Source organism: Humulus lupulus, chromosome 5, assembly GCF_963169125.1.
Source record: "Humulus lupulus chromosome 5, drHumLupu1.1, whole genome shotgun sequence".
NCBI classification, from domain to species: Eukaryota; Viridiplantae; Streptophyta; class Magnoliopsida; order Rosales; family Cannabaceae; genus Humulus; species Humulus lupulus.
Genome location: NC_084797.1, coordinates 120744071 through 120751919, shown reverse-complemented (window position 1 = coordinate 120751919; position 7849 = coordinate 120744071).

Here is a 7849-nt window from a genome sequence, read left to right as displayed (position 1 = left end):
AAGAAATTGAAGAGCTGAAGAGACAATCAGAGGAGAATGAGAATGAAGAGGAGAAAATGGACAATGAAGTAGAATACAATAATGAAGAAAACATTGAAGAACAATTTCAACCTGTTATGTATCAATTCCCTCCACAACATAAGAACATTGTTAAATTATGTTAAGATAATATTCACAATGTAGTGGTTGAGGGTGTCATAATTGATTCAGTGGTCCTTGTCACGATTCATACAGTTCAACTGGATGATTCGGTCTTGTGAGTTTTGGTCACCAATTTTATACAAGAGGATGCCGAAATCCCAATTGCAGTTGGTAAAGTACGATATGTTCGTGCTACAACCGATACATTCCTTCCTTGGCCCAAGCATTTAATTATGACTCATGAGGTATAACATAATTCATCACTTTATTCAATTGTTATATATATATATATATTATTAATGATTTAACTGATATTATACAAGGTCCCCTACAAATGTACCCTGCAATGTCAAGAAGTGCGTCCAAGGCGAAACACAAATCCATGCCTCTGTATGGTCCAAGAATTTTACTTAGCTAGTTAGATAGCAGTAGTAGTAGTAATAGCTAGTAATAGTTATAGTATGTGTATTACTGTGGATTTTGGTTTAAGCCGGGACTTAGTTGAACACTCGTAGCAACACTTGTAGATTTTATAAGTTTAACCTATAGTTTAAAAATATTAATTATAACATAAGGTTTGATTAATATAGCTGATTATAGAGATGATATTTATTATACTGTAAGGTTTAGATAGAACTAATAAGATCATGACACTTGTCATGAGCATATTTATGGAGAAATTAAGTATTCTTGAGGAATAATTTTATAAGTGAAATATTTGAAAACCCCAGAATCTGCCAGCAGCTTTAAAATCGTTATATTACTCAGTCAAAGTTGTTCACTCAATTCAAATTAGGCTGAAAAAGTGCAATTACGTGTATAATATTTCAGCATATGCCAATATATCGCAGCTCTAGGGGTGATATATCATCACACGGGGAATATGAAAACACATAACTTCGCACGAACGCTTCAACAAGCCTCGGGGATATAAGCCTAAGCGATATATCGCCTACCATGGGTGATATATAGGCTCTAGGGCAAGATTTTTAAATGGCTTTGAAACCGAGCTCAATTCAACCCTCAACCTCTTAGGAAGCCTCTGAATCTTTTAACCAAGTCTTAAGCCTCTGTTAAACGAATATTCAAATTTTTTTCAATTAAATATTCATTATTTTTATTCAAGCTAAAAGAAGATCTTTTCATTCTTGGAACACTATAAATAGGATCTAGTACCCAGCCATTTCTTTCATTCTTCAAGCTAAGTTCAGAGCCTTCAAGCTTCTAGGTTAACTTTAGAGTGATAAACACTTGGGTTGGGGTTATAAGCTTTATCATTTGAAGTTTTAAAAACACTTGGGAAGTAAGTTTAATATTGTGTTTTTCGATATCTAGGTATAGTTCGGTTCTAGTACATTCAAAGGTGTTGACCCTGATTTTGGGCAACTGACACGGAGTCAAAATACGCTTGACGTGGAAGAATGCGTTGAAGAGAACATGATGGCGAAAATAATAAGAACTCAAGATTTTATAGTGGTTCGGCCCCAGGATCTGGTAATAACCTACGTCCACATAGATTGTTATTGATTTAAGATCCAAAGGAGTGATCAAAGAACTAGGGTTCAATGAGTTTCTCCAACCTTTGAAGAACAATACAATATGACTAATTTGATAATTCTAATCTCAAGTGATCTAGAAGTCAGAAAAGAAAAAAGGATCCCTTCTTCCCTGAGCCCTTTTCCTCTATTTATAAGCTCAGGGAAGATTTACATTGATTTGTTACAGATATTCTTTCCTAAATAATTGGATACTCACGAAATCATGGGAGATAATTTCGGATTCCATCATAACTGCCTAAGATTTCCTCCGCGTATTAAGTGCATACGACCAGGCTCGTCGTATAAAGAAACCGATCGCATGATGCTGAATATCTTCCTGGTCGATAGTCGAGCACAAATTCTGACAGATGTCAGCGACGTGTAATTAATGCCTGCCAAGTCATTCACTTCTGATTTTTGGGATAACAAAAGGTATTCCTATTCCTAGTTCATTTCTATATGTTTCATTAGTTACTTATAGTTTTTTTTACTCAAATCCTAACTCAATATTTTCCATTCTTGGTTAGGCATGTAAGTTCCTTGAACTTGAGGTTTCTTTTCGGTAAGCTCTTCTTCTCGGTAGTTTAGACTCATTTCTTTTTCATTTCCTTCTTTTAGAAATATTCACCTTCTCCTTGTTGGTTTTAGGAGTGTTCCAAAATTCTGTCCTTGTTCTCACATCCCGGTATTGGTAAGGAAAATAGGATAGTTTCTATATGCTTATGTGTTATGTTTATGTATAATATGTTATAATATGTTTATGCTATAATACGTTATGTTATGTTTTTATCTTGGGCTCATAGTTTCTTAGTTAGCAAGCCCTAGTGTTTATCATTTTCATGTTTAGAGTTATGATTTACCCTACCTCAGATATTAGATAGAGGCCCTAGATGGGTTATCATATACTACCATGTGATCTAACCTACCTCAAATATTAGACAGGGGACATAGATGGTTTATCACATGCCATAATGGCCATTAATATTGTAGTGCTATATTGTATACATTTTTATAGTCATATGTTTATGTTTATGTTTATGTTTTATGCTTTTAGTAGATTTTCCTTGCTGGGCATTAGGCTCATTCCTTTATTTTTATGTATGCAGGAAAATAGTTATGGCGGCGGAAAGATTCTTGGCAACTTGGGATTGTGTATTGAGGAGGAATGGATTTGGTGAACTGCATGAACGAGTTGAGGACGACATTGTTTTCAGTGTTTTTTATGTTTCTATGTATTTTCCGCACTTGATTTTGTAATGAATTTATTTAAGTTAAAGTTATGTTTTAGTTTTAAAACAATGGGATCCCATACCCCGAATTTAATGTATTTCAACCATTACTTTATAGTTTTTAATAAAGATATGAATGTTTTGTATGTATGTTTTCTTAATAATAGTGTCTATGTATAAGCAGTTTTAATGGTCCAAAGTCTAGAATTAGTTGTGTCATTACAGCCTAGCCCACATGTGTCATCAGCTGAATCTCTCCTCAGTGTAGGAGAAGCTGAAATAGAATCCCAACTATTCAATGCTCATATAATGAATCGCATCCACATTAGTCTTAGATTTATTGTGAAGGAATATTGTTCAATTAAAGGAACAACAGAAGTCTTAGTAATTCCCGTTGACCAATCATTTATGAGTCGCAAGTCCATCTTCTTCACTTCAGAAGATGTAGAGCAAGTAGCAACTTTTGATAATATTTTAGGCTCAACCATGTTTTTTGGCATGAGGTATCCCTTCAACTTCAACTTAATATTTAATTTAAGATAAACTTGACATGATTCTGGTTATCTCCTTTGTGAACATGATGGGGGAAACTCTTCCGAAATTTCAAAAAAAATATTTAATACTTGAGAATTTTTTACAGATGCATTTCAGAGAGCCTTTACAAAAATACACATGTTTATTTCAAGTTTTTTGATACTGAGCTATTTTGTATTAACAATGCACAAGATGTGGAGCGTACAACTTCAGTTATGGCCGATTGGTTGATGACAATGAATTGACCAGGGCAAATGTACTTTATTCCTTGGAACATGATGTAAGAACTACCTAAAACTACTTTTTTTCCTATAATCATTTAAATAATTCAACTTAATTATTATGTTAGTAAACATTGGATACTAGTGATCGCTATGACACAAGGAAATGTCGTATTTCTGGACCCATTAAAAGTACATGAACGACCTCCCCAAATTGATGCGTTGATGATGAGGTAAATTTTATTTTTAAAATTATGTTTCTTAAATTTTCAACTTTAAATTATTGATTTTTTTACATATCATAATTTCTTAATGTAGTGCATAAGAAAGGGCTTCTTCAAGTTCCATGCTTTGGAAGTTTACTAAGATCTTCAATATTCAGTGCCCAAAACAACCAAAGTGTCATGAATGTGGTTTCTATGTATTGAAATACATATGAAATCTTGTAAGGGCAAGAAATGCGGTGGGAGTCCTAAAAAATAAAGTGGGTTTGTTTATATTTTTATAATTTATTTTGGTTTACGATAAACTATAAAATAATTAGTATGCTCATTAATTTTTATTTTTTAATTTTACAGTTTTATGAGAAAAATGTGTACAGTGAAGTCGATGACCTCCTCCCAATACAACATGAATGGTTAGCAAGATTGATAGCTTTAATTTATAATTAAGTGAATTTAGTTTTATAGCTAGTTATAATTATGTCAATTGAAATGAATACTATGTCTTTTATTTTAGACAAAATAATGCATGTTTAGTATATGAATGTTTTTATAAGATTACAAACTTGATGAATTTTATTTATGCAAATAATAAATTAAATCATAATAATGTTAGTAAAGGAAATAAAACATTTTTTATATTAAACTAAATTAGATTTCTAAATATTAAATATAAAATAAAATTTTGGTTATATAATATGAAACAAAAATATATATATTTCGGTTATTACAAAACAAATATATATATACATAATTCGATTATTACAAAAAAAAAATTTAAATAACCCTTTAACTTGGAAAATCACAAAAATGTATTTTTAAGCTCAAGTTATGCACTTTTTGGAATTTGAAGATAGTTTATATATGTATAAAGGTCCTTGTAAACTTTTAGTGAAAAATAATTTACACTTTAAGAGAAATAAATTTTTTAATATTTTCCCTAAAATCATGAAAATATAAAATACTTACCATAACGAAATGAGATTTTTGGGAGGTTGGTTCTCCAAACCTAAAACGATTTTTGACGCAAGGTTTTTGCCTAATTCATGTCCTTATGGCAAGGAATAAGTGGACAATATTTCAGGGGCTTTGGTCGAAAACTTGAGATATGAAAAATGTTTGAAAATTGACTTTTATCGCTTAATTAAAACTTAAAAGTTAAAAATGTGAAAATTTGAAATTTGTTCTTTTTATGGAATTAATTAAGGACTTGGGAAATTAAATCAATCTAAATCAGTTTGAGATAATTAAAATATTATTTTTACCATTTTAATAAATTAAGGGTCCAATTGTCCTGGTTTTCAAAAATACCATAAAAGAGGTTTTAGGCAATCTTTTAGACGTGGTGAAAAATAAAAGATTATGCTACAAAGAATCTTTATAAACAAAGGGTAACTTTTTCAAATATATATATAATTAAGAGTAAAAAAGAAGTATTTTTTAATTATAAAAGAAAATTTTTAATTTCCTACAAGGGGGAAAAATTATGGTATTTTAAAAAATATATATTTTTGTTAACTCATTTGATTCTAAACATGAGTACATATTTATCAAATAAAATAGTTTCTTCACGAAGAAATATTAAATCCCACGAGATGGAGAGCATGTTACTTTGAGATCGATTCCTACGATAATTTTAAGACCGAAATGAAAATCTGACATTTATACATTATGAAATGTGTAGGAGACTGCTGTATAGAGTCTATGAATATTGATTGAGTGCAACTATTATAGAATATTAGCTATAAGTATATGCCATAGTTTAATCTGAGTACGTTGTATTAATTAGAGTAACTTCCAAGGGGAAACAATTAGCGGTATTAAGGATTCAGCTATAGGCTAAGGAATCTAGGTAAGTTAGCAATTTCCCTTTCTTGGCTATAACATGAATATACTAGTGTGTGCTTGTAGTAGTAAATTACACTAGTCTTTTTTGGGTCATTAAGGCCACGATATGCTTAATACCCACCTTTCCAATGCTTATGCATTTTGCGGCTTAATGGTAAGTGAGTTCGGGTTGGAGCTAGAACCTTACTGTAATACCGTCCGAGTTGGAGCCAGGACATGGTAAAATATAGTCCAGGTTGGAGCCATGACATGGTAAGATAAAGCCCAGGTTGGAGCCAAGACGAGGGTAAGACATAGTCTGGGTTGGAGCTAGGACAAAAAATGAAATGGTGTAGGTTGTAGCCTGGGTAGCGATAATATAGTGTAGGTGAATCTGGGTTGGAGCTAGGATCCCTTGTGTTTGTTTGAATTGATTAAATTGTGTAATTATCTAACTTGAATGTTCTTGGATTTTCTGAGGGTAGGTTTTATGATATGTGTGAAATTGGTTGTTAGGTACAACCAGAGTGTGAGTTTTTGATATGGCTATTATTTGAAAAAAATTGTGATAGTGTTGGAACTTATCCAATACCCTAGTGACCAGTAATGGTAACTACCTTAGGTCAACCCATTATCGAGGTATAGTATACTTGTGTTGTAAGGCTATTCTTACTAAGCTTTGTTGCTTACCTAGTTATTCATGATAGAGGTAAAAGCAAGATGGAAGGTGAGCGCCGGAGTCTGCTTACGGATATGTACAGGTGGCTTGACCTGGGGATGGTTTTGATTGATCACCATTTTGAAAAGAAAAAGTTGAAAACTCAATATGACTTTTGGGATAACTCTTTGGATAATTACTTGTATGTCTGTTTGCTAAACTAAAAGTGTGTGCACAAGATCTTTAAAAGTTTTTTGATATGGATTTTAGATGACATGAACTAAAGTAAAAGTTTTAATTTTCTTCTTAATTTTGGTCTTGTATATTTTGGCTTGTTACAAGTGGTATCAGAGCTCGAGTTGAGCAGATTCTGTAGACAAAAGCACTCGTACATTCTACAAGATAGACCGGCACTCACTGTATGTATTGTCATTTAGAATCTTTGACTTTACTTGTTTTACTTAACATGGATTCTATAAATTGTAGGTTATGGATAAGACACCTCAGATAGGTGGCCCTGTGATAGAGGACCTACCCATGATCCCTATGCCCAGGTACGATTACTATAGACTCTTTGATGACGGGAATCCTCGACACATTGAGTAAGATCAGGAGCATCAGCGTGCCATTTGGCGATGGACGCATCTCATGACATTGGTCTTTGGTAGGGCCAACACACCTACATGACTGTGGGTGAGATATGTCGGCACTTGTATGAGAGGCTCGACACAGATATGGTTTCGAAACAGACGTTGGAGGCTAGTTCACGACACGTGGGATGAATTCCGTCTGCAGATTGAGATAGAGTTTGGACCATGGATTAATCTATCTCCTTGGTTGAGGGCATATCTTGAGGGGAGGTAGTAGATCTCGAGGAGGAGCCCGAGTAGACTAATGATTATACCGATATAGAGCTCGATATGCTATGGATATGATAGATTAGGTTTTGTTGTGAAAGTCTTGTTAATAATTTTGTAAAGACTTTGCAAACCTACTAAGTTGTAGAACTTTTGTATAGTTGTAGCAGGCGTATGTAGAAACCCAACGTGTAGTTAGGGCTCTCTTTTGTCTTTATATTTCTGCTAACTAAAACTTTGTGGCATGATTAATCAAGATCATTTTGTATTTCTAGGTTGTACCCCTGAATATAATGATTAACTACTTTTAGTTGTAAATCGTTTTTTGTTTTTCGTGTGTGAGAAACACTTCTATGCACAGTTATTGTTATGTTAGTAATTTTCCCTACTATACATGTTGTATAAGGGCTTGAGATGGCTCCTAACACTCGAGCCAGGAGAGGTCGATCTAATAATCACAAAATTACCACCAAAACTCGATGTGCCCACACGCATCCTGAGGTGTGGAGAAACATCTTGAAAGATGTTGGTTGGACTATTTTTTAGACTACTTTGGATTAGATGTTCGTAGGACATACAAAAACATAACAAAGATTCTTGATAGTTCTAAAACTGGTAATTCA